The sequence below is a fragment of the Strix aluco genome, chromosome 15 (genome assembly GCF_031877795.1).
Source record: "Strix aluco isolate bStrAlu1 chromosome 15, bStrAlu1.hap1, whole genome shotgun sequence".
NCBI classification, from domain to species: Eukaryota; Metazoa; Chordata; class Aves; order Strigiformes; family Strigidae; genus Strix; species Strix aluco.
In genome coordinates, this window is record NC_133945.1 from 8,386,597 (window position 1) to 8,413,715 (window position 27,119).

Consider the following 27,119-nt stretch of genomic DNA (forward strand, 5'->3'; position numbering starts at 1 on the left):
AGATATAAGGGCAGAATCCAGCCCGCTCCATTTTAATGACGCAACCTCTGTCTTCATCAGAATTTATTATTTGCTTGCAGGTCTGTAGCAACATCTCTATTCTGGGCCAGGACCTTGTCTTGTTAAACCCTATTTGAACGAGCAAGACCATTCCTGTACCCGAGAGATTATAAAGTAATCGATCTTTCAATTCTGGCCTGAAAATTCGATGCTTTCTACACCGTGTTTCCCCCCTGCTCCATTTTCTTTCCTCTCTAGAGATGCTGTCACCGAGCTAAGGCTGGCTGTGCCCAGATGGGAAACCAGCCCCAGGACAATGTGTGCCCATGTGGGACCTCTGTGTGCCCTGACATGTGGGGAAGCCCACCCTGAGGTGGGCATGCCTGGAGTGGAGCATCCTCAGTGCTGTTGGAAGGAGGCAGCTGCAGAGCAGGATGCCAGCAGTGGCAGGGGGTAGAAAATTGAGCTAATTTTAAGATTTCCATGATGGATTTCCGAATTGGATTATGCAACATGGTTGCTGGTGATGGCAGGGTCTGGCATTGATGATTCAGGGTCCTCTTCCTCCTGCCTGTCCCTGCGTGACCTGAGAGCCATGACTCCTGCTGTAGTATTTTTTTTTTTGTGTGTGAGCCAAATTCCATCATGGGTAATTACACTCGTCTCTTCAAACTCCTCGGGGGACACCAATGCAATTTGCTAGTCCTCTCCCTGCCGAAGGAGTCTCGGGTTGCAGCGAGTGCTGCAGCCCGGAGGTGGCTGCATTGCAGGCGTGTGAGCCTCGGCGAGCGCCTCAGCCTGTGAGATGCTCGCAGGAGCTCGCGCTGGTGGGGCTGGTTCGCTGACTGGTTGCATATCAAAATAAAACATCAGTTTTGCTCTGAGTTTCCAGATGGTGGTGGGAGAGGGGAGGTTTGGAGGGTGTATTTGGGCTGGATGTGCTGCCTGTGTAGGTTGGGACAGTTGTGCTTGGATGCTGGAGGATGCAGCTGTTGTTTTGGGAAGGCGGCAAAAGCTTTGAATCCAACCAGAAATGCAGCTGTTGGAGCAGCAACTCCCCTCTGCTCCGCTCGCTTCTCCCTGCAGTCACAACCATTCATCCTGAGCAGTTGTATCCAGCACTGTATTTTGGCAGAAATTACTAGCCCATCAATCCAGGCAGTTATTTCTTTCCCCCTGCGGCTTCAGAAGGCAATAAGTCCGCAGCAATACAAATATTGAAATGCTGCATGTGGGGGATTAGTGACTTGGCAATTAAAATATTTGACCTACATCTCATTGAGTACCAGCAAGGTCAGATGGAGTTGTGCTTCTTCCCAAAACTTCTGCCCAAAGGAGTTTTATTATTGTGATTACTTTGAACAGGCTGCTTGTTTTCTACTGAATATAAAGGGAAGGGTTTGGGGTCCGGACCCATGGGGCTGTGTGAGGGCTGGACCCATCAGCAGTGATTTTGTGGGTGCTGGGAATGGTTTCTGGAGGCAGGTGGGTGATCTTCTCTACAGCGCAAACACCCCTGAATATTTACAGGACTCTTCTCATAAACACGGCAGAGAACAAGCATCTCCTTTTGTTCCTGAGATTGTACGTGCCGAGAATCCTCGTCCAAACAAAAGAGCGGGTTTTTCTTCCAGCAAACATCACAGATCTTTCTTTCTTTCCCCCCTCCCCCCCCCCCTTTCCTTTTCACATGTTGTTCACTCTGTTCTGCAAACAATGTTCTTTTTAAGCCCGGGCAGAAAACTCTCTCTGTCTTCAGAGCATGATGTGACGGCAGAAACCAGTGATGTCCACTTGGCAATGAGATTAAACGGAAGTCCTTTATAAAGGTCCTCTCATCCCAAAGCAAGGGGAGGGGGGAACAAAAACTATCCCCCCCAACACTGCTTGATTTGGATGGCTGGGCACACAGCTGGAGTTATAGGGATTAGTCAGAGGGTTCATGGACACCCCCAGCCTGAGATCTGCCACAAACCCTCCTTGGGTTTGAATGGCAGCGAGTGGCTAATGGGGCTGGGAAATAACTGAATTTAGTCTCTTGGACCACAGGATGTTGGTTGTTCCCCCCAAAACTGCTCGTGTATCTTGCAGCCTCTCCTTGGCCTGGGGAAGGGGTTTGGCTGGAGTTTGTGCTATAGCTGAGGTTCCCTGCTGTGACTGGGTCCAGCAGCTCTGCCTGTGCCTTCTGTCATCAGAGAAGTGTCTCCTCTGAGTGTACCTGCTCTGGGCAGGGCTGCTGAAGCACCAAGTTGCAGCATCTTGATGGGAAACATCATCTCAGGTGGTTTGGAGTCTCTACCTCCTGGAGCTGAGCAAGGGAAGCTGTTGGCAACTGCTAAGTAATCAGGGAGGTGGCTGCAGCCCTTCGTGGATTGTGAACAAAGGGGAAGGGCTGTGCAAAATCCATGTGGCTGGTCTGGGAGTTGCTGCTGGCTCCAACACTCTGAAATCCCAGTGTTCCTTCCCCTACCTGGTAAGTGGGCAGGTGTTCAAGGGTGCTGTCTTGGAGGAGGAGAAGCCCAGGCCATTGTTGCCCCCCACTGATGCTCAAACCAAAGCCCAAGAACCCAGTGTGAGTCTGACCCAAGTGGAGATCCTCACCTCCTGATAAAAACCTGGCCCTGATGTCTTACCTGGCCAATCCAGGAGCAGTTGCCAAGAGACTCAAGTAACAGGCTTACCCAATAGGAATGATATTGGATTTTGGCAGAGGGAGAGTTTAGAAATTGCAACCAACAGGCTTGCAGAGATCCCCAGACTCTGTCATCCTAGATGGAAGTCAGGTCACCCATCTTCTCCATGCAGAGGGGCTCCCCCATTCCTTCTGCTGCTTTCCAGTGGATGATGCTCCACAAAAAGTGTGAGGTTTGGGGCGAGAAATTACTGGTTGCTGCTGAGGACTCACCTTAGCGAAGGTCATCACTGCTCTGTTTGCAATTATGCTGCCTGCTCACGTCCCACTGGGCTTTCCTTACCTCTCCAGGTTCGCTCCAGGTGGGTTTTGATAGTGTGTTTTTATTGAGTCACGCTGGCCTTGGAGTCCAACAGCAAGCATCTCTTGCAGAGCCATAAATGTCTTCAGCGCTACCAGCTTGTGAGCCAGCAGGGAGTGGGGAATTGCTGAGTTTGGGTAAATTTGTCATTAGACAGAAAACAGTTCTTCAGGTTCCTCCCTGCATAATGCACGACTTACAAGGAAAAAAAAAAAAAACAAAAGAAATAAAAAAACCTTCCCAACAGCATACACACCAGCATGGCTCAAAAGAAAAAGTTCATTTTTTTTTCATTCAACATGGTTTCCTGTACCTGCTCTCTGATTTTCTTCAGAAAATGAACTTCTGGCTAAACCTATTCAATCTCACAAAGCATTTCAATTTTGACAGGAGTGCATATTCTGGAGGAATGTGGTTCCATCAGAGTTTCTTCAGCCAACTCTAATCTCAAATGCCTTGCTGTGACTAAACCTCATTTCTATGTTAAGTACCTTAGCTTGCCTGTAAGGGCCAGGTAAAAACTCAATCAGTCAAGTAGCCTCCCTGCAGCTGTCTTGTTAAACATTGGGGGTTTAAAATTCTTCATTTTTTCTTTAATGGAGCAGAGGTGGAAGATCACCTGGGGAGAGGCAGTTTGATCCCTGATAAACCAACCTGAAAATTTACAGTGGGAAGCTCCCTTACATCAAAGGAGATGAGGGGGCTTGGGGGTCCTGGTTCCTTGGGGTGGGCTCTGGGAAGTCCTTTGCTGCTTTGTGTTTATTATGCAGCCTCCACAATGGAGGGAAAGAGGGAAAAAAAGTCAAGAAACTCTAAAAAGTCATCTTTGAGAAGTACAAAGTACCTGGCGTGGCAGGCAGCCCCAGTGTGCTGGCTGCAGTCCTTAGGGAAAAACAAACATTACTTTTCTTCTCTCACGTGTGTCTATATGCCTGGTGACAGCCAAATTACCAGCCCAGCAGGGCTGAGTTTAAAACACAGGCTGCTGAAGCAGAGGGAGGACTTTCCTCTTCTCCCGGGGACCTGGATCATACTTTCTCTGAGCACTACACCTCCTCTATGAGACGCTCCTTGCTCCGTGACCCCATGTGAGGTGCATGTGCCACCCATGCACAGCAGGAGGGTGAGGTCCCCTCTGAAAAGGAGGGTTGTAGGAATATCCGCAACAGCTCCGTGTGGGAATTACCCTTCCCTGCTCTTTGCAAGTCATTGCACTGGAGCCTCCAGGAGCAGCAGGTATCACCCAAGGCGATCAGTCATGCAAAACCCACATCCCAAATGGGATGGCCTGGTTCGCCCCAGAGCGATGAACACCCCAGGAAAAGGGCCTTTTCCCACGGCTTTACGAGCTCCCTACCCTGGGCTTTGCTCCGGGGTGTGCCGGCAGCTGTGTGTGCTCAGCACCGGTGCTGCAGAGGCTGGCGCTGATCCCAAACTCACGCGGCGTTTGGAAAATACGTGTGATTGCACAAAATGGGGGAGGGAAACAGCCAAGAAGATCACGGTGCCTCACCTCGGCTTTTGGAAATGTGAAGTTTTTGTTTCAAGAGGAATCAGAATACCCTCTCTGGAGATTAATTTATTTTTTTAAATGGAGCTTTGCCTTTTCTGGTCTGGAAAATGCCTTTTAACTAATCTGGAAGAGACCTGTGATTTTACAAATGGATGCAATAGCCTGGTGAGAAGCTGGTTCATTTCAGATTGAGCAAACTGGAGCCTCATGGAAAAAACTTTTGTAATTTTGCCTTTCACTTTAGAATAATTTGTTTCCATCTGAATGTACAGTTTTCTTTTGCTCAACAAACCAAAGAATAGCTCAACCCTTCATCTGCCTGGTTCTGGGCACCACTGAACTCCTGTTTTCCAAGCCCCCACCCTCAGAATACCCGTCACAAGCAGCTGATCCCTGTTATCTTCCTAAAATACAGCGTTCTATTTCAGACCGTGCTCTTGCTGTCCTGGCTTCCCTGACACAGCCCAGATGTGCAGTGTGGGTCTTGCCTGTGGCTTTTTGAGAAGAGGATGAAAACTGGGATTTTTGTGCCGGTTTTGACCATTTCTTCAACTCTGCAAAGTTTGAGCACTTACCTCTGGAGCCTGCAGCTGCCCAGTGTCACTTAATGCTGCATGCTTGGGGACAGGACTTGAGCAGTTCATTAAGGTTTTATATTTATTGCCATACCACGGGTCTGAGGGCTGTGGCTGCCTCAGGCAGCTGCCAGATGGACCCGTTTGCCCTTTCTCAAACCCTGAGAGCTGCCTGTGAGTGGGAACCGATGGGGCAAAGAGGCCTTGCCCATAACAGGAGAGCACAAATATTTGCTGATGTGTTCCTCTCAGCCAGCTGCAACAACGGAGGTCCAAATTCTCTGTCTGACTCTATCTTCTGTCCGGGACTGACAGTGGTACGGCCAACTCAGCCTGGGGCAGCAGTGCTGATGGAGAAGCTGCTGGTGCTGTTTCTGCAAGGATGAGTTTAACCTTGCTTCTTGTCCAGGACTGCCCTGGCGAGCCTGGGTGGTGCAAGTAATGCTCAAGCTGCTTTATTTAGCAGCAAGGACTGGTGTGAAATGCCTCTTGTGAAAGACGGGACAGGTTGTTGGTGGCTGCGGTGTTTAAGTGACCTGTCAAAGAGGAGCAGGGAGGCTGGGGCAGGCAGAGAGGTAGGTTGTGTCCTGTCTGCTCCCTTGGCTGCTTGCTACCTGTGCCTCCAAGCATCCTCCTGCTGATGTCTGAACCCCCTGTGCTTGTGTGTCACCTGCTGTGATCTAGTGTGGCAGAAAGGCAATGTCGCATGGATGGGCAAGTCCCCCAAAGCTGGTGCTGGCAGGGAAAGGCAATAGTGAAGCCCAAGCCCACTTATTTGGTGTGGTTTTGGACCAAAAAACCTTGTGCAGCCATGTGGGTAAATCCCCTGGAGATGTGAGTCTGGAGGGAGGACATTGAGGGAGGAATTATCATCTGCCAGTGCAGCCCCTGCCTCAGTTTTCACCTCTGACAGTTTAAGTGCTGTAGTTGCTCACAGGTTATCCTCTGTAGCCTGCTAATGCCCCAGCCCAGCTGCTTTTACCCCTGGCTGTATCCATCCATGGGTTCTCTCCAGCCTCCCAGCTCCAGCGGGTTCCAGGAGGCTGCTTGGGGCAAAGAGAAAGGATTTCTGTTGTGTCTCTGGCCATGCTGAGAAATCTGGGAGCTGACCTACAAGAGAGGAGACTGGGATCTGAACCTTCCCAAGAGGTGAGGGCTGAGCACTGGCAGAGGTCTCCTGGCTCGGTGTGATGTCTCCATCACAGAAGGTACGTAAGGTCCAGCCAGCCAGCTGAGACTGGGAGGACTGGCCTTGCTATGGAGGGGTGCTGGGCTCTCCATGCTCCCTCCAGCTGCATACCTAGCTACCAAGCCTTGGAGGATGAATGTTTTGGGGGCAGAAGTGACTTGTCATTTTGACCCCTTCTGTCCTTTTTTACCATTGGGGAGGGATGGCTCTTCTCTATAGACCAGTATTTCTCTGGAGCCTTGTCTGGCAAAGCTGTGGAGATGGGTCACCAAGGGGTTCTACAACCATATAACAGGTCCATGCTGGGGAAAGCCCCTTCTTGTGCCTCTGTCCAGGAGGACATTGCTGTATGACAAGGCTGAACTGGGTCTGACCCCAGGCCAGAGGTGCTTACATAAGATATTTACTGTGTGCCCCAAGACCGTCTTGGGAAGAAGCCAATGTGCTGATTAGGTGACATCTGCTCAGGACAGGGTGGATTTTGCCTCGGAGCATCTGCTGCCTGGTCTGGTGGTCTCGGAGGCGCTGCCCTGAGGTCACTTATATAAGAAGCCATTTGGGCTCTTCAGCTGCAGCAAGCCCTTTGGGAAAGCCTCTGGGTTATACAAGGTGCCTGTCCGACACCTGGGACATCCAGCCTGCCTGGGCTCTGCTATGAGCAGCCATCGGCTGGTTGCTGCTGCTCTTTCCTCCTCCTTGTCCTAAAATAATCTGCCCTGGGGGTAAGGGAAAGGGGAGCTGAGCACTGGTGGTGGAGTGAGGAGAGCAGAAAGGGGATCGATGGTTTCTCCTGGGTGCTATGAACACCACGGGCAGCCCAGGGGACCTGTCCTTTGCCATTCCTTTTGGAGCATCCCATGGTAAAAGGCAAAGCTATGTTCATCCCAGCTGGCCTGGGGCATGGAGGTAGCACTGGCCTTACACACAAGGGCTAGGAAATCCCATCTGCTTCCCCAAATCCTCCCCACAAACACCGCAGGTCATGACAGCAGCAGATAAGCTTCTGGCCTCCTGCTTTGTCCTATATTTTTCCAGGCAGGATCCCAGTGTGACATAGTCTCTGGCCTGATCTTGGGGTGGTGGCATGCTGAGGGCACATGGTTTTCCCAAACTGGCTCTTTTTCTGCTCTTCAGCCACAGATAAGGACCAGACTCCCACCTCTGGCCATGGTGCAATGCCCTGGCCAAGGCCTCCCACAGTTTGTCCCACAGACGTGGCCTGGGCCTCCCTGCAGTGGGGCAGGGTCAGCACCTTTGAAGTCCCAAAATGAGTATCATGACCATGTGGAAAATGTACCCGCCATCAGCTGGGACAGTGCAGGGTCGTGTTTTATGGAGGATATGATTGCTTGGGCCAGTGCTTCTCATGATGGAGCAAGGATCAGCCTTCCCAAAGCGAGCAGTGTGCATATGAAGGAGGAGAGAAGCAGAGGAAGAGTCAGAGGAGGATGCTGGGGAGCAAAATCCCCTCGGGACCCTGCTGAAACAAGCTCTAATGGGTGGAATTAAGCTGAATAGAAAGGGAAAATTTCCTGAGATGTGTCAGAGTCTCCCAAGGGACACACTGTAATCCCAGCAGCAAGGTCCCCATGGCAAACACAGGGATGCAGAGGGTGGGAGCAAACCTCAGTGTGGGAGCTGTGTTCCCACCATGGGGAAGCTCCTGAGTTTGTAGCGAGCCTGAACCCGCGGTGTGTCACAGGGCTGGTCTGCTCAGGGACGCCAGTGCTGGGATGCGACGGCTGATGCTGCCAGTGCCCACGTCATGGCTGGGGCTGGAATCCAGCTGGAAGCTGGATGGAGAAATCCTGTATTAGCAAAATCTGCAGAGTTTCACTGGCTACAAGCGGTGTCTCATTTTGTCGGCTGGCAGAAATACAAATGTCTTTTCCCCCTGTGCTAGCCACTGTGGGGGAGAAACGGCTCACCTGCTCCAGGGCTTTTCATGGGACAGATTGTTGCTCCTGGCTGATGGTTCCTCAGGCCCAATCCTGCCTTTGCTTTTCTTTCCCGGCCGAGTGGATGCAAAGGTGCTGAGCCCAAGGAGCTGGACCTGCTGGGCACCGTGCCACTCACACCCAGCCTCTGGAGAGCTGCTCCACACCCCTGCACAGCGGTGACTGATTCTTGCCCCCATCAGCACTTTCTGGTCCCCAGAACCTTGTGCATGGTCTCATAAAACCACCGCAAGCTCTGACCTCGGCCGCTGTGCTCCTCCTGCCGGCAGTCTAGCTCCTTCCCTGCCCTCCCTCCCTCCTGGCTGCACTGAAGCACAACCAGAAACCAGAGGTGCACAGGGATGTGCGCTCTCCTTCTTCTGGAGAAATCCGTGGCAGTGCCCCAGCTCATTGCTCCTCGTGCCCTGAGTTCAGCTTCCCTGAGCTATTTCAGTCATGCTCCCTGCTAACCGGCTGCTGGCATAGCCCTTGCGATGCTCTGGACCTGAAGATCAGGTCTGAGCATCCATCTCTCCATCATTCAACTGCTCCTTGATGTCCTCGGCTGCTTTCCCAGGCTGACATCCCCCCAGCAACCTCCCATCCCTATCAGACAAGCATCTTTTCTTCTGCATCAGGCCAACGCTCCTGTTTTCTCCCTTGCTGGGTGACCAGGCAGCCTCTGTGAGCACTCCAGGGGTGAAAGCAATGACCACAAACCCACGCCGTCCTCCCATCCGTCCGCCGCATCCCCTGGCCCATTGTCTTCCCGAAACCCACCAGGACTTGGCCTTCCACACCACCGTGCCGGCCAACAGTGCGGCCTGGCAGAGCCGGCATCCCGCGCCGACGGCGATGCCAGCGCCTGGAGCAGATGGCGGTAGCCGTCCGGCCCCTTCCCCGCGGCCGGTTTTTCGGCTGGGAGCACGGTGGCCTCGGTGTGCAGGCAGGCAGCGAGACGGGAGCCAGCTCGGCCGGAGAGTCAGGGGCAAGGCGTGTTAATGGCAAAGATAAGGGCTATTTTTAACTTTGATAGATGAGAGCTTATTTCCTGACTCGGCTTGTGCAGCGCAGCGGCAAGCGTGTCTCCTGCTGCCCGCACCCAGCGGATGGGGATGGGAGGAACACAGCTGGTTTAGGTCATCAGATGGCAACCCTGAGCCTGAAAATGGCCCTTCTAGGAGCAGAGGTGGGAAGGGAGCGGGATGCTGGGAGATCGGAACTGGCACCCCACGGGGATAATCCTGCAGCCCGGCGGCAGGCTGACATGGCTTGAGTTTGGGGTGTTTCAGCTGGGCTCTGGGATGGATGCTGGGGTCCATCAACCTTGGGTCTTTCTCGGCTTGTACTTTGGAGTCCCAGTTATCATACTGTGATCTACCGTGGGGCTTCAAGCCTGTTTCCTGCACCAACCCATCTCCCTCCTGCAGCAAAACCCCTTGGAACAAGCATGGGAGATTCCCATGGGAGAAAACCCCTGTCTTGGCGTGGGGGATTTGCAAACAAGCCTGCACCTTTTGGGGTTCAGCAAAACCAGGTTGTTCAAAATCCCACCCAGCTGTTGGGCTTTTGGAGGGTTTGGAGGATGGCCATGTCCTCGGGGCCAGGCTGTCACCATGGGATGGGGAGCGTGCTTGGGTGGTGGCACCCAGTCCGAGCGGCCCCGTGCCATCAGGAGGACGGGTGACTTAGCACGTTTCCCCAGCCCCGCTCCCCCCCGCTCCTCCCCCTCGGACTCTTCCTCAAGGAGCCCTGACACTAATGCAGTGCAAGCGTGGGATTTATGGGCGGCAGCCCTCCAATTGGACCATCCGTCTTGATTAAATTAGCCCTAATGGCTCTGCGCTGACTTGCTCACGGCCCCGTGCGGCTGCGCTGCAGGCGTCGGGAAGGGGCCCGCCGGGTGCACCCCCTCGCTTCACCCTCTCGCCCTCCTTTCCTCGCTTAGATGGCTCCGAACTGAACGGCCAAAGCTGGCCTGGCTGCAGGGTGAGGCCGTATCCTGCGCCGAGCTGTTCCCTGGCTGAGCCTGCCGGGACCATGGGGCTGCCTGGGGCTGCAGTCCTGCACCCCGAGATGGTCACACTGGGGGCGATGGGCTTCCCCACGGCTCTCCCCAGCCCAGGAGCAGCGGTGCTCAGAGCTGATGGCAAAAACGTAGGGAGCCTCTCTCCTCCCACAGGGGGTTGGGTAAATCCTGTGGCTTGCCGGGATGGAAATCCCAGGTTATTTCTTTGCATTTCCCATAGCAAACTGGGGAGGGAGGGGTAAACCACCAGTATGGCAGGCTGATGGGAACACCAGCCTCACCAGTTCTGGCTGCCCAGCTCCCTTCTGCCATCCCAGCCTGCCCCAAGGGCTGCAGCCCTCCCAGAATCCCCATGTATCCCCCTGCGTACAAGTGCCAAACATCTCCCACTCGCTGCTTTGCTGGACAAACACCCTGCTCACACAGCTCAAAATTGCCACTGGCAGAGCATCGTGCCAGGCAGCAGCAGGTGAGAGGGGGCCGGGGACGGAGACCCCAAAGCTGGTCCCCCAACCCTGGGCAGTGCCTCCCTGCCCAGCCCTGGCCAGTGGCCAGCCACTTGCCCCAGTCCTGCAGCCAATTTCCGGGCTGCCCAGTGCGTTAATTATATTTATTGCTGAAGGGAGTGGAGGGAGCTGGTTGCGGGGAGCCTGGGGCCAGCACCACCGGCTGGGCACCGGGGCCAGGGGCGGGGGATGTGGAGATCTTTCCACGAGGGATAAACACAGTGGGGTGGCAGGAGAGGAGCCTGCAGAGAGGATCAAGCCAGTGTGTGAGGGACTGCCTGACATGTTGAAGGGAGCAGTGTTTTGGTGTCAGGACACTGATGGTTGCCCCTTGGTTCCCTGGGTGGTCATGGTTATGGCCACCATGCCCCGCGTACGGGCTGGTGTCCCCTCCGATCTGCAAAACCTGAATCCCTGCTGTTAGCTGAGCATCCGTGGGGGTTTAGACGTACCACTGCCAGAACAAGACCCTGCAGTGCTTTTCATTTGGGGATTTCAAAATGTTGGTTAGAATTCAGAATTTATGGGGTTGGTGCAATGGGTGGGGTGAGATGAGGCAAGCTGGTGTGGAGAGGGCTGCAAGCATCACCCTGAGATGCTCGGGTGTTCAGGTGTGTTTGGGAGTGGTGAGGGGAAGCACAGTACTCCATCTCTGTGCTGGGGAGAGGATGGGAGCTGGGGATGAGGAAAGTCTCTGCTCGGGGATGCTGCTGAGGGGAAGAGGAGAGGGAGGGACCGCTGGTCCCAAACCTGTGGTGGGAGACGAAGAGTGAAGAGAAGACTGAGAAGGGGTGGGAAGTGATGCAAAAGGGAGATGGGGTGGGTGGGGACGGAACCTCTCCATGTGCTGGGGGCTTTATAGTTTTTATGTGACCTGCCGGCTGTGTGACAGCCAAGCTGAGTGGCGTCAAGCATCGTTGTCGAGGCTTGAGGTCTCCTGGCTGTGATTTTCTTTTTGAACAAAGCCCGCGAATCCCCAAAAAAAGGAGCAGGCAGCAGCCTTGGGATCTTGCGGGCGAGCGAGTGTGGAGGAAGTCTAGCAAAAATTACAGATGGTGGCTGGTTTGCATCTCCCGCTGGCTGGAAGCCAGTCGGGGTTGTGAGCCCGCTGCAGCATCCCTCTGCCGCCCGCTCTCCTCCGCGGGGGGGAAAAGGCTGCCCGAGCAGGGTTTCACTTTGACCCTCCCCAAAAAGGCCTTGTTGTTATAAGGCCAGGGTGACCTGGAGACACCCGAAGCCTCCCAAATGGCTTAAAATAATGCTCATCACCAAGAAATAAACTTGGACTCCAATCAATCTTAAAAAAAAATTAAAAAGAAAATCCCCGCCTGCAATAAAAAGAAGTGGCTTCAATTCCCAGCCCTCCCTCTGCCCCCGGCTCCTCTCCACACACGCAGACCCTGCCCCTTAAACCAGCCAAAAGCAGAGCGAAGCCTCCGGGGACGCGGTACCCGCCATCGATTTTTCATGGAAGGCGCCCAGAAAGGACGGTGATGGACTGCGGGGCCGCAACCCCCCGACCGCAGCAGCCGGCGTGGGGGAGCTGAGATGGATCCAAGGGTTGTTGCTTCGTCGCGGCTGTGGCTGTCGGAGCCAGGGCCGGGCTAGAAAAAGCAAGCGGAAGCCATCAAGGTGGAGGAGAGGAAGCGAGGAAGAAGAAGAAGAAGAAGGGCCGAAGGACTCGGGCGAAGCAGCCATTAGGAAAGTGCTGATGCAGAGGTTCACTTGTGTCTACGGGCAGAGTTGGAGTAGTTGCTGTTCACGGACAAAGGCGGTAGGAGGGAGTGGAGCTTTGTAGAAGCTGGAGCCTGTCTCACTGGGTGTCTGTGTTTCATTCCCTGTCAAAAGGCTGGGAGCTGGGGGAAAAAAGCAGGGAAGCGGTGAGCTGCAGCGCTCGCTCAGGATCAGATAGCAAGAAAACCAATAGCAGGGAGAAAAAAAAAAAAAAAAAAGAAAACCAACCCACATCAACCAACCAACCCACCCACCCTCCACGCTGAGGCTGAAACAGGCAGGTCCCTGCCAACTCCACAGCACGCAGCAAGCAGGGAAGAAGTCCACCCTCCCCGGGCAGGAGCGGAGTTGAGCCCGAAGGATATTTGATGACACTTTGGCGACGATGGGTCCCCCAGCATCTTCCAGAGCCCATTTGAGGGTGAAGGCTCTGAAAGCGCAGAGGGAGTTTGAAGCTAAATTCACCTGAGTCTGGATCTCTTGGTCGCTGGGATTTATCTATTTTTTTTTTTCTCCAGGGGTTGGCAGGGGGAAACCGAACCAAGAAAAAAACGTGGGGTTTTTTTTTTTAATCGCCCTCTTTTTTTTTTTTTAATTTAATTTTTTTCTTTTGGAAGAAGATTTTTTTTTCCCTGTGGTTGGAATGGAGGGGTTGGGTCTGTGCCTAAGAAGCAGCAGCCGAATGTCGGTCCTGCGAGAAACCCGAGTGGATCTGGGGTCCCCCGCCAGCTAACTCTCCAGGACCCGCAGCCCCACGGCCGGGGGGGCTGGATGCAGTGAGAGGTAAGTGACGGCTCCGGCGGCTGCCTGCCAGAGAGCCAGCGCGCTGGCTCCTCCGCTCCTCCAGCTCCGTCTTAAATCTCAAGTCAGAGGCAAAAACAGCAGTCTCATAGTGAGTCAATCACTTCCACCTATTGCAGCCCTAATGGAGAAATAAGACGGGGAAGTTTCGCAGCGGCAGCTGTGGGGGTGAAGTTCCCCCCCCTCACCCCTGTGCCCGTAATGCCAGGTTTTGGGGGGGCGGATTTTGCAAAGCTGACCGCCGTCACCATGCCAGTGCCATGGGCCCCCTCCCTCCGTGGCCAACGGCGAGGGTTTGCTGCTGCCTTTCGGGGAGCGCCGGTGCCTCGCTGGGTTCCCGCTCGCCTCCGCTCGCTCCCGCTCGCTTCTGCTCGCTTCCCCCGGCCAGCTCGTTTTCTCGGCCAAAACTTTTGCACACTGGCTGTTTTTGGAAATGCCCACGCGGGGTTATGCCCCTGTGCTTGTGCACACATGTGTACGCACGCGCGTGTGCCATGCACACTCATGTGACCCTCTTATTGCTGGCTGCCTGGACCTGCCTGGACCCGCGTGGGGGGCAAGCCTGGGGTGAGCCCGGGAGCTGCGAGGTGGGGGGGGGTGTGTGTGTGTGCTTCGAAGGCAAACTGCAAAGCGCAGGGAAAAAAGCAAAGCGAGCCGACAACGACAGCAGCAGCATAATTGCATCACTGTAATAGTATCGGCGCTGAGCGCAAGCCAGGCTAGTAAAATTGTCCAGAAAATGAGCTGTACTAAAGTGCCTCCAGTTAGCAGCACCTGCATGCCTTCTCTGGGTGCTTGAGGCTATTTGTATTTTTAGAAGTCTCTCTTAATTATAGAGCAAAGAGTGTTAGAGGGAAAATGGTGTGTATTTAGCAGCATTCGTTCCCGGACAGTTTTGCAGTGAATACGAGCACAAAATCACCAAATAGGGGCTTTTCTCCCCCCTGCACTTGTGATTTTGAACCACCTGTTTTGCAGTGGTGTCGGCAAACAAGGGCTGGATTTTTTCTTTCCTGTTCTTAGAAAGTGTGGCGATGACTTTGCTTACATGCGAAAGGGATGGGAAGCGATCCCGTTGCCTTCCCACGGGCCCTCTCTGCACCCCAAATCGACCCCGATTGCATAGTGGCTGTGAGACCTCCCTGCTGCCAGCTCAGGGGTGACACCGGTGGGGACAGGGGACTCATGTGCCAGTGCCAGGTCTCCCGCAGGCACCAAAGAGCTGAGGATGTTTTACAGCTCCCTGTGAAAAAAAAAACCCAAACCCTGCAACAACTCATTTTGCTTCTATAAAGCTCTTTCCCTTCGTCCCCTTCTCCGCCAAACTTTCCGGGGCCTTTTGTTCTGAACAGCAGGTGAAATTCCCTTTGTGTGAGCACAAAGCAATGAAACCACCAGAAAATAATGAAAACAAGACTAAAAAAAATAAAATTAAAAAATTCTCGCCTGCTCCTTTCAGGCCTGGAATAACAGCGAGCATTCCCATCCGTGCTGGGTAGGCTTAATAAAACACCAGCTTTGCTGGGGAAGGCACCTTAAAGGCCACTTTATTTCTTGCTTCTGATCTATGACACACTTTGAAATCCTGTATTGCCTCTGCTGTTCTTTACCCGAAAGAGCTGCTTTACCTATGAAGTGAAGGTGGATTTTTATTGAGCCCTGAAATGACCCCAAGGGACATGGTGAGTCCCCCGGGACCAGCCGGGGAGGGATGGCCGTGATCCCCCCGGCTGCGCAGCACGGTGCCGTGGTGCTCTGCGATGCTCCGGCCACGGCCACGGCTCACCGTGGGTCCCCCCGTCTCCCCGCTGCCTGGGGCCGCAGGGGCGGCTTCGCCGGCAGCGCGGTGAGAACCGTTCCCCGCTGCGGATAAACTTCGGCGGAGCTGTCAGGGGAACTGCACGGCGAGCTTCAACCCGGCATTTTCTCCCCAGTTGGTGTCAGGTTTTAGGGTGTAAATGTGCTCGAGAGACACAGGAGCCTCACCCAACTTCTGCGCGGGTAGAAAAGAGGATGGGTTGGCAGTTTTGAGGATGCTGTCTCTGGAAAGAGCGGGAGCACCGTCACCGTGAGGGATTGCGGGAGGGACAGATCCGTCCCCCTCTCCCGCGGCCGCTCGGGTGCGTGGCACACGGCACGGGCTCCTTATGTAAGCAGCGATGGCAAGCACCGTGTCCCGGCCATGCCATGCCATCCTGCTCTGCCACTGCCAGGCCCCACATGTCCTTGGCCACCTCCCTTAGCCCTCATTTGGGGTCCCCTCTGGGTGCAGGTTGTATCACCGCAGGGGGAACTGTAATCCCTCCCCACTGGCTGCGGGAACCAGGGTGGTGAACGGCTCCAGGCCCAGGGGTTTGTCTGTGGTTTTTGTTCATGGTTGCATCTTTCCCAGCGCTGGCTCCAGAGCCTCCAGCCCTGGGGAGGTGGCACCTGGACTCAAGCCCCTTTTTGGCTCTTTTGTGCCCCTTGGCTAAGGTCCAGCCCAGTCTGGGTTCGGCAGTGCAGGGTGAGGGTTGCTCTCATGCGAGAAGGGAGAAACCAGCCCAGCTTGCACCCGTTCCTCGTGCTGCCAACTCACTGCAGGATCTGGGAATTGTCCTGCCGGTGTGGGGACACCAGCTGGTGAAGGACCTGTGTCCCTGTCCCAGATTGTGAGCCTGTCCCTCCATCCCCCCTGCAGGCCCCTGGGTGCTCCAGTGCCCACTCATCTGGCTGCCCTGCACCTGATGTGCCCAAAATGGAGGAAAGGAGAGAAAAAATGAGCATTAAGGGGCTCAGAGAGCCCCTGTGCCCCGGGGAGTGTAGCACAGCGGGCACCTCACTGCTCCAGCCCCACTCCAGATTCTGAGTTGGGGTGGGAGGGAGAAAGGTGGGAGGGAGTGAGGTGGCTGGGGGATTCCCAGTGCTGGTCCCCATAGCTCTGGGTGGCTGTGGTGCTGTCACCTCACTGGGACATGCCCCTCTGTCACCGTTCCTGGCTCGTTGCTATCTTGTTCCCTTGTTTTATCTCAGTCCTTCAGTCCTGGCTCAATCCTTTGGTCCCAGCTCGATCCTGGTTCCCAGCTCGATCCTGGTTCCCAGCTCACTCCCTCGTTCCCAGCTTGCAGCGAGGCAGGACTGCCGGTGGGCGATGGTTTTTTGCAAAGCTCTTTCAGATTCCCCCGTTGGACTTTTGAAGCATCTGGTATCACTATCTCAGCGTCATTATGAATTAATTAACATTAATTCCCTGTTCTGGTATCTCCTATTGCTGGGAGCCTTAGCCTAGGCTTTTTCCCCCCCCCTCCCCAGCCCCAAACAGAAACGGTCAAATCCAGACTACGCCTGGCAGAAAGCCAGAGAGAAGCCACGTGGCTGGGGGGGACATGGGGGGACTCCATTCTTGTCCCCATCCCACACCATGGCAGGGGATGCTGCCAGGCCCCTGCCAGTCCATTAACCAGGGTAGGGCTCAGCCCTGGGGGAGCCCCAGTGCTGCCAGCCCTGCCTGCCCGCTTGTCATGCTGCCGGCACAGGGCACAGCGGCTTCGCAGGTGGGTGATGCCGGCTGTGCCATCCCTCACCTCCGCTTCCCCACAGGACTGTCCCGCAGCGAAAGGATCTGCCCTTTAGCTCTGGGAAGCCCTGATCCTGCGCTGGAGGCACCAGGGGTGCTCTCTGCAGAGATGCTAATGCCAAGGCTGATGTTCCCAGGAATGCTGATCCCAAGGAGGCTGACCCCAAGGGCGCTGACCTCAGGAAGGCTGTCGCCAGGGATGCTGACCCCCTAGAGATGCGGGGATGGGGATGAAGCCATAGCAGGTGGATGCAGGCTGGGAAAAAGGCCGGAATCCTTTGCCCTGGCTGCGTTCATCCTGCTCTGTGAGTCACCCTGAGGGAGGCACAACCCAGGAGTCACAACCTGGCCACCCGGCTCTGTCCCTGCACTCTCACTTGCACGGGTGAGCCCCAGTGAAGTTGTGGCTGAGGGCTGCAGAAGGACTCAGTGGGATGTGGGTGCAGCACCCACCGCCTCCCAGCCCCATCCCATCCCGTCGCCTGCCCCACTCCCTGCCCCACAGCAGCACAACCCCTCTGCACATTTATGTCCCCCTACTGCAGCCCCCTGCCACCACCCTGTGCCCCATGTCAGGGCCACAACAACCCCCAGGGCCACCCCAGGCCCCCCTGCACCCCTTGTAGTGTGGGCTGAGTCGGTGGGGGTCCCCCCCATGCTCCATGAGCCCCAGGGCTGAGGCGAGGGGGAGGGTGGCAGCCCCTGGGCGGGTTGGGGGATAACCCCGGTGTCCTACATCCCCGGAGCCGGGCTCGGGCTTACGTAACGGCCGTGCTGCAGTCTGCTCTGCTCAGCCGCCAGTGCCACCGGCAGAGCTGCAGCGCGGAGCCCATCTCCCTGGATATTTGCTTTTTGGGGAGAGGGGGGAGGGAGGGGGACACTTGCGGGGCAGGTGAGGCCCAGGGGGCGGCCAGGACCTGGAGAGGGTGGTTGACAAGGCTGGTTAGGCATAAGGGTTGGGGTGTCTGCCCCCCAGCCCCATCTGTCCCCAGCCCCATCTGCACAGTGACCTTGGGAGCTGGATTCCCCCCTGGATGGCAGCACCCTGTGGAAGGAGGGGCTGGGGAGGGGGAGAGCAGAGCAAGCCCTGCTCTGGTCCTAAGCATGGGGTCAGGTTAGAGACACTGCTGGCATCCCCTGCCAACCACGCTCCCATCTCTACCCTCCTCAGAGAGCATAGCCCCACGGTGCAGATGGGGAAACTGAGGCAGGAGGCTGTGACCTCCTGTGGGGAGCAGGTACCAGGGTCCCTCTGGATGGGGAGGAGGAGATGGGACATTACCAGCCCCTCAGATACCCTCAGGCTGGGGATGCAGCTCTGGAGCTTTCTGTGTGTGCCACAACCTGGTGACATGGAGCAGGGAGGGGACTGCAGGCTGGCTGCAGCACTCTTCCTGCCCCAAGCTCGAGTCCCCAGGGAGTCACAGGGTGCTGGAGCAGGGACCTTCGGAGAGACACCTCACTGCCAGGTCGTGCCGAGGCCGTGGTGTGGCGGGGGGCTGGTGCATCACTCTGCCGGACAGCTGCCGAATGTCGGGGTGCACCTGGGAGCTGCTCCAGTGCCAGCACCCACCAGGAGCCCAAGGGCTGTGGGTGCGCTTGGGGTGCTGGTAGCAGCCCTGAGGCTCAGGGTGGTACTTGCTGAGGGTCCCCCCTCTAGCTGAAATGTCATTGCAGCTCCTCTGTGGCATGGCTCCACTCTAGCACGGCTTGCGGAGCAGGAGGAGGGCTTGAGCCTGGAGACACGCAGGGCCCCAGCTCTGTCCTGAGGGTCACCCGGTGCTGTGGAGACCTGGCAGGTCTCTGTCCTGCCCCAAGGGTGTGGGGTCACCCAGTGCCACGGACAGCTGGGCTGTGCCTCTCTGGTGCCTCATGGCCAGTGTCAAGGTGGCCTCAGTGAGGGCAGATGCCACCACCCCTGGGTGCCACCTGCCCACAGGGACACCTGGCAGGGCAGTGTGGGCATCGCTGCAGTGCTGCAGGAAAGCCAAGTATGATCCCACTGCGAAAAACATGGTGTCACCCCCTGGTGGGAGCCAGGACTCCTCGTGAGTCCCCAAGACCTCCACATTCCCTCTCCCCCTTTGCCCCTTGTTCCCAGGCTCAGCTGGCATTGCTCGGTGGGACGGAGCCCAGCTGCCTCCCGGCATGCTGCTGAGCTCGCTGCCCTCCCGGGCACCCTGGCCAGTCCCAGTGCCTGTGGTGCACGGCACAGGGACCCCACGCCCCGAAGCTGGGGGATTCCAAGGACGCCAGTGAGCTCATCCCTCCTGCCCAGGCTGGGAAAATCATTGCATTGTGCTCTCTGTAAGAGGCTCAAAGGCCTTTGGTTCCCTTTTAGGACACGGCTGGAAAGGAGCCACTGAGGCAAATGCCAGGAAAAATAAACCTTCAGTAGTGCCTACTTTCTTTGTGAGTTTGGAGGGATCAAAATGTGGATCCTTCACCTTTGGGACCCCTTCAGGGAACCCCCGGTGCGTGGGCTGCAGGGATAAACCTCCCCCAACGCTGGGCAGCCAGCGCTGGATCAGGCCCTTCTTTTCTGAAATGCCAAATTGGGCCCTGCTGGGTGATTCAGATATTTGGGAAAGGAGGGGTGGGGTCAGGTTCTGCTCTGGGTTGTGCTGCCCTTCAGCTCTGCAGCAGTGCAGGGGAGCCCTGGCAGCACCAACACCCCCAGGGGGCTGAGACACCCAGCGTGGTGGGGTCCTGCTCCCCAGCCTTGGATACCCCAGGGCCAGATCTGGCAGCATGTTTCTCAGCTGGGCTGAGAACACCCTCCAACTCGTTACACACAGGGGCCAGCTAATCTCCATCTGACAGCGAGTCATCCTTCCTACCGCGCTGAAGGCTGTAATGACAATGTACTTAAAGGGGCTGATGAATTAAGTGCATCTTATAAATACGTCAGATATTAAAATTCCCATATAATTACAGTGCAATGGATTATGTGTGGTGCTGAAGGGGAAGCAACTCAGCGAAGCAAAGGAATTACAGTTATAGGGGAGAGCCAGTGAAGTGTAATTATACACAACTCTGCTCTAATGGTGGTGTAAAGTGAGGGGCTGGTTTGGAGGTGCAGCAGGAGTGATGCTGAGCAGCACAGGGGCTCTGCTGGCACTGAGGGCTTGTCCAGGGTGCTCCAAGGGTTAAGGAAAGTGAGTGGGACCTGAAGGGTTCCGTGGTGGGGACAGAGAGAGAGGGCTTTGCTCTGCTTCATCCCTTCTTCTCCCAGGGAGGGAAGCACCCTGCTGCCTGCAGGCTGGCTCTGGCCAGCCAGGTCCAGGGGCTTTGTCCATCGCTCACTCCAGCATCCTGCTGCTCTCAGAGCTCCAGTGTGCACAAGTATGGTACATGTGTGATACAGCTGTCAGCACTTGAGCAGATCAAAGATGAGAGAATCTGATCCCTTTCCCCTTCCCTTCCCTTCCCTTCCCTTCCCTTCCCTTCCCTTCCCTTCCCTTCCCTTCCCTTCCCTTCCCTTCCCTTCCCTTCCCTTCCCTTCCCTTCCCTTCCCTTCCCTTCCCTTCCCTTCCCTTCCCTTCCCTTCCCTTCCCTTCCCTTCCCTTCCCTTCCCTTCCCTTCCCTTCCCTTCCCTTCCCTTCCCTTCCCTTCCCTTCCCTTCCCTTCCCTTCCCCTCTCTTCCCCTCTCTTCCCCTCTCTTCCCCTCTCTTCCCTCTTCTCTTCTCTTCTCTTCTCTTCTCTTCTCTTCTCTTCTCTTCTCTTCTCTTCTCTTCTCTTCTCTTCTCTTCTCTTCTCTTCTCTTCTCTTCTCTTCTCTTCTCTTCTCTTCTCTTCTCTTCTCTTCTCTTCTCTTCTCTTCTCTTCTCTTCTCTTCTCTTCTCTTCTCTTCTCTTCTCTTCTCTTCTCTTCTCTTCTCTTCTTTCTCTTTCCCCCTTCCCCCTTCCCTTCTCTCAATCTTTTTCCATTTTCCTTTTACTTCTTTTTCTTTTTTTTCTTTCCCTTTCCCTTTCCCTTTCCCTTTCCCTTTCCCTTTCCCTTTCCCTTTCCCTTTCCCTTTCCCTTTCCCTTTCCCTTTCCCTTTCCCTTTCCCTTTCCCTTTCCCTTTCCCTTTCCCTTTCCCTTTTCCCTTTTCCCTTTTCCTTCCCTCTCAGGGTCAGTGTTCCCAGGCCCCCAGGCAGCTGCAGGTGTGTGAGGTCCAGGCACCTGCTGCCATGTCACCCTGCACCCCAAATGTCACTGAACAGGACATCCAGTAGCTCACATCTTGCTCCTCCATATTTTCCAGCATCAGTGACGCAGTGGGGTGTCCCTGGTGCTTTCAACTCCCCCCCCAACCCCGGCGAGGGGGTGCCACCTGCACAGGGCCTCAGGAGAAGAGTGTCCCCAGCATGATTCAGCTGTGGGGCTGCTGGAGCAAAGGCTTTTCTCTAACAAGCTGGTGCTGTTTTTCCCATTAATTATATGGAATGGTGCCATCATCAGACAATTAAGTAGTGTTGTCCCAGGCTCTAATAAGTGCGTAGAGAAAGCGAGGCGTGGGATGCCGTGCGATGGCACGCGTGCGGGCACGGAGCAGGGCTGCATTGAGGTACCTGCACGTGGGCACCAGCGGAAACCCTGCGAGCACCATTGACCGGTCCCACCACCACCTGCAGCGCCGCCTTCTCCTCCTCCTCCCCAAAAGGGCCAAGAGTCCCACAGGACTGCCATCCCCATTGCATCCCCGGCCACAGCCCACCCTCGGTGTGGAGACAGGGCCACGTGACACCTGTCTTTGCTTTTGCAATGGTGCTTGTTCACTAATTAGCAAAATCTGGCAATCCACACCGTTCTCCCAGTCATTAATTATTATTAATTATTTGTTATTCAAATAAAGTTGAAGAGTGCAGTGCTGTAGGCAACACAAATGAAAACAGTCCTGGCTCCAGGCAGTTTATGTAATGTTGGGCAACTGGGCATCATAGGAGTCCCTGGGACCATATAGTGTCCACACACTGTCCCTGCACGTCGGCATCCCCTGGGATCTGGGGACACATTGATGGTGTCGGTGGCATCAATGGTGATGGGTGCTGCAGGACTGGTGCCGGAGGGGGCTGCAGGGGTGCAAAGATGTGGGATGTAATGGGGAAAATGGTGCTTTTTAGGGTCCAGGGGGATGAGGGTGATGGAGGGACCCAAGGGTGGCGGGGAATTATGTCAGTGATGGGTGGCTGAGGCGGGTACTGCTGGCAGAGGCAGGAAGGGCGATTGCTGGGGTGGGTTTTGTGGGTGCTGAGGGGGTCCTGTCCCACACCTTTCCCTGTGGCCTGTCCGCGAGGGTGGTGTCTGGGGAGAAGCTGGGATGTTTCACCGAACAATGCCCTTTCAGTAAGTGGCAGTTTCCTGCCTCCATCCTTCCAGCTGGAGTGTGAGTCCCCCCTGTGCCGCTGCCTGTCCGCCAATGGCTCTGGGACCTTATTTTGGTGCTCCTCACCCTCCCATTCCCTTCCACCCAGGGGTGTCTGCCCCATCCAGGGCTCCCGTCCCCTTGTGTGCCTCCAAATTCACCATCGACTCCAAATGCACTCATCACATCCCCGTGTCATGGAGAGATAACGTCGGTGGCACCGTGCCACAGGGACACAGCCTGGCAGTGGCGGGGCCCCTACCCGAGCCCTACCTGAGCAATTGGAAAGGGAACTGAGAAAAAATGGAAATTAAAGAGAGGAAAGAATTAATAAGGATCCTGCTTCAACCACAATGGCTTTGTTTCAGGAGAGCTGATATCACATGCTCGCTAATGCCGTTCCTCAGGGGCCTTCGGAAAGCAGTGGGGTTTTGGAGATGCTCAGGCGCGTTTTTAGTGCGCTGCGGCTGCGAGTGTGCTGTAGAGCCGTGCTCGGTTCCTGCCCAGCCAGCAACATCCCCCTGCACCCGGCCGCTGTCCCCAGCTGAGTTCTGCAGCATGAGGCGGCCGTCATCATAAAGCAACATCCCGGCAGAGTGGAGATTTGGGGTGAGAAAAGTTTTTTCGCAAAGCAATACCTCTCCTGCTGGGCACTGCAGCGGGGCTGTGCCCTGAAATTCCGGGCTGCCTGGCTAAGCTCCCTCTGCTTAGGAGATCATCCTATAGTGGCTGTATAGTGCACCCCGAATTCACTGAGCACAAGACAACCCGCGTGCTTATAACAATCTTCTGCCATACACAAAGTGCCACGTGGGTTGCCTGTACATCCCTCCCCAGCCCCCGGTGTTATTTGCTTTTTTTCACTTACTATATCCCCAGTTATCACCCCATAAGCCTCATTCAGAGAAACCCTATATTTCCTCCAACCTGGGGGACTTGCCCTTTAGGGGAACATTTTATCAGGCACTCAAAGCAGGGATGGGAGAGGAGCGGGGCTTTGCACAAGCTGTGCTCAGAGCTGCGGCCGATGTCCCACAAAACTCTCCCATTATTCCTGTGCTCAATGTCTGTGGGGAGTTCGGCCTTTTTTCTTCCTTCTCTGCTGCAGGAATGAGCTCTGGTTGCTGCTGGGGTTATCTCCATCCTCCAGCTTGCTGCACGCTCTGCTAGTTCACCATCCCTCTGAGGGCTGGGGCTCGACCCTGGCTGGGCAGCCCATGCTCCTGCAGAGGAGGACAATGTCTTTATTTTCCCACCGCCAATAGTGGATTTGGAGATAAAATCTGGAGGAATACTGAGGACTCGAGGAGGTTCCTCGCTTGCTGCTGCAGCTGCCTGGGCACTCGTGTGCGCTCACAGCCCCATCCTGAGCCTGAGCCCGAGCCCAGGCCGGCAGCTGCCTGCGGGGCTGGAGCCAGATGCCGGTTTCTAATAAAGCTCGGCTCCCGCCGTGAGCCGTGCTCATCCTCGCCCACTCCAGATGATAACGGCGGGGATGCCGCTGCTGGACGGACCTTGTGGTAAACACGAAATGCAGCTGAAGGTGAAAGGGCCAGGCTCCAGCTCCGCACCTGTGCGCTTGGCCCCACTTTGCTGAAAGAAGGATGCTCTGAGGAGCTAAAAAAACCTCTTGCCCGAGACCTGGCCCCCATGGGGGGGAATATGGGGGCTGCAGGGGGCCGGAGGCAGCAGGCGGAGGGCCGGGGTGCTGTGTGGAGCACAGCAGGAAGGAAGCGCTCGGCGAGGACACAGCCAGCACTGCGTGCACGTCCTTACATATGTGCTATTTTCAGCTTGACGGGGAGCAGGCCAAGTTCTCCAACAGATTGAGTTTGGAGCTGAAATCCTCCTCTTCTCCTCCCCGCTGCCCAGCACCCACTGCCTGCAGGGACGGGGAGTCCAAGTGTGCCCAGGACACCTCGCTCTGCCCCGTTCAGGCTCTATTCCCACCAGGGAGATGCACACACATTCCCAGCGCTGCTGCTGCCCAAACCTCACCTAGTAGCCAGGTCACAGGAGCTGACCCTGCTCAGGGAGACAGCGTCTCCACGTTTTCCCCTTCCCACTTTGGGTCCAGACATGGCACCAGCATCCTCCCAAAGCCATTCCTACTCCAACGGGGACCTGCAGCATCACCTGCCTTTGGCTTCACACACTCTACTTGCTTTTTCCCTGAGCAGAAAATATCCCTCCTTCCTCCTCTACCCAAATCCCCCCTCCTGCCACCTCCCCTCTCCCCCACCACTGCGACCTCTCCAGAAATGCATCTGCTTTTGCAGCCATGTCCTCACCCTGCTTGAAATGCAGGGAAGAAATCCATGTGCAACTTACTGTCTCGGCACCCTGTAATCATTTTGTCAGCCGAAAAGCACTTTTGTCAAACCCCCACAGGCAAACTGGGAGAGGATGGATTGGGGAGAGGCACCTGACACCACTCTGTGCTTTCCTTCCCCCCTTTTTTCATCCTGGGTTTTGCTTTGCGGGTGGGATGAGCATTGGGTTTGTCTCTCTTTCCCTCTCTGGATGCTTCAGTGACTGTCCAGAGTGAGTGAAAGGAATAAGGAAAATGTTACGGGAGAGCAGTGAAGCTGGAGAAAATGCAGCGCCAGTGGCTGGATTTGTTCGACAAAGTGTAATTACGCAATGGGAGGAGAAAGCTGTTCGGCTGGCGAGGGATTTCCAGCAGGAACTAATGGAGCCCCAGGCTCGGACATCTGGGATGGCCCCGAGAGCAGCCCCGGCCCCTTTTGGGTGCTGGAGGGCATTAAATGGCTCCTTCTGTCTCACACATGAGCTGCTTTGGGGGGGTCTTTACAGCGGGAGGCTAATGTCATCGGTTTGCTCCATCCTGAAAGCAAACCAGGTGGCAGCAACTGCCCTGTCCAAAGCTGGGAGCCGTTCCTTTCTCCAGGGCCAGGTCCCCAAACGAGACGTGGTTGCCCTCGATGCCAGCTCTCCCTCTCCAGCTCCAGACAGGGGGATGTGCGTGTGCGTGTGCGTGTGTGTGTGTGTGTGTGTGCGCGCGCCCCTTTCTCAGCCCCTTCAGCATCCCTGATGGGTGTCTGGGGTCACAGCAGTGGGTGACACCAGTCCTTGTCCTCTGGGAAAAGGGTCGAGGGTATCTCTTAGAGTCAGCATTTTGTATGGACAGACTCTGCTTTACCCCAGCGGGGGGTTCCCAGGGACAGGCGAATGGGGTCGGGGGGGACAACCTCTTACTCCAGTGATAGGGACCTCTGATTTGGGCACCCCTGCACCGCAAACCTGGAGCATGGCTCTCCCCTCCCTGCTTTTTTTTTGGCTGGCGTTTGCCCGAGCTTCGGGGCGAGCTGCCTTTGCCAGCCTGCGTCATGCGAGCACCACGGGGAGTTTGCACCGAGCCGATCCGTTCTCCCCAACCCTTCTGCTAATGAGGGAGCAAATGCCTGGGATGGCTGCAGCGCTGGAAGGTCAGAGCTGCCGCAGACCGATGGCCCCCTGGCTCTGCCTGTGGTCCCATCCTCCTCACGTCTTTGCCGTGTCCTTAGTAATGTTTTGGGCTGCAAAGAGGGGCTGAGAACAAAGTGCTCCGTGGAAATCTTGTGTCCAGGTTGGTACCATCGGCTGGAAAAAATGATAGCTAGAAAGCAGAGCACTCGCCGAGCCTTGCTCAACGAACAGGCAGTTGTTAACTCTGCATGAAGTGTTTGCAGGTCTCGAACACAATAAAAAAAAAAACCCCAAACCCACTTGCAAATTCTGCTTGTCTAATTAGGGTACCAGGAAAGACTCATCCATCCTTATGTGTCTGGTGTGTCCTCATCTGCACACGTGAAATTCGGGCCATCAAACACTTGGAGCTGCCGTCGCAGCAAGGCGCTCCTGTCCGGAGACAGGTCTTTAAATCACTCCTGAGCACTGGGAAAATTGCAGACAACTCGAGAACAGAAAATGAAAAGACGAAGCATTGTTCCTGGAGCGTTTGCCCTGAATTATTTGCTCAGTTTTAATAATAAGTTACACACAAGCAAAACTGAAGTGGCTTGGATGATTTTCCGGGGAAAACCAGTCTGGTGGCTGCTGCGGAGCGGTGCCCGGTCCCCAGCTCCTCCGGCAGCCGTTGGGGATGGGAATCAATGTGCTCCGGGAAGATGGGTTGGGAAAAGTGGGGGGAAAATAAACCCTCTTTAATGCATTTCAGTGCAGTATCCAGATGCAGGAGCTGGAATTAAAGCTTTTCATTTATTTTTCTGGAGGTGGAGGGGAAAGCGATGGTGGGGATGATCCTGTTCTGTGTCCTCTCCACTGACCCCATCACTTCCATGGGCTAATACCTGACAGGCATCAGCAGGGCAAACTCTGAGCTGTTTTCCCTGCCTTATTCTAGGCCAGTTTGACTAAATCTAGCTTGTTTAGGATGAATCACTCCAGCACTGCTGGTTGTGACCTGCTGGCCACTGTGCTTGCTGAGCCTCTGCAATTCCCCTTTTATTGGTAAAAATGAGAAGTTGCCTTTTTCTTTGGGATCACAGATTGCAAATAATGATTGCCTTAAACACAGGCTATTTCACAGCTTGCTGGCACTTTTGGGGATGGGATTGCAGGGCGTTCAGTGCCGGTGACACCAGGAGCCAGGCTGGTGCTGTGTTGGCATGGTCCAACAGGCGCCTTAATTTAAGTCTCCTTAAATTAACTCTCCTTAATTTAACTCTCCTCCTTCTCACCTTTATCTTTTTGAATGAAGCAGAGTGGATGAGGTCTTGCCACAAACTAAGCACTGTGTACTGCACACCCCGCCCAGGGCTCTGGGGTGGTTCGCTGTGCCTGATTCTTTGGGGAGCGGAGCATGAGGAGCTGTTTGCACTGAGCACCCATAGCTGCACCCATCTCCCTGGATTTATTAGTTTCTCTTTTCTGCTTTTTCTCCTGTTTCCTTTCCATGGGGTTATTTATAGCCA

General features: G+C 55.4%; 1 protein-coding gene across 2 annotated transcripts in view; it reads left to right on the forward strand.

Annotated features, from left to right (window-relative positions):
- The first annotated feature begins 5,573 nt into the window (after window positions 1–5,573).
- Window positions 5,574–27,119, forward strand: part of LOC141930551 (ATP-sensitive inward rectifier potassium channel 12) — a 45,515-nt gene continuing 23,969 nt past the window's right edge. The window contains exon 1 of one of the 2 annotated variants that reach the window (XM_074841564.1): window positions 5,574–5,656. The gene's annotated coding sequence lies outside the window, so the exon portion shown is untranslated. Of the gene's footprint in view, window positions 5,657–12,203; window positions 13,260–27,119 lie in introns of those variants that run through there. The other variant, XM_074841562.1, reaches the window with a different exon arrangement.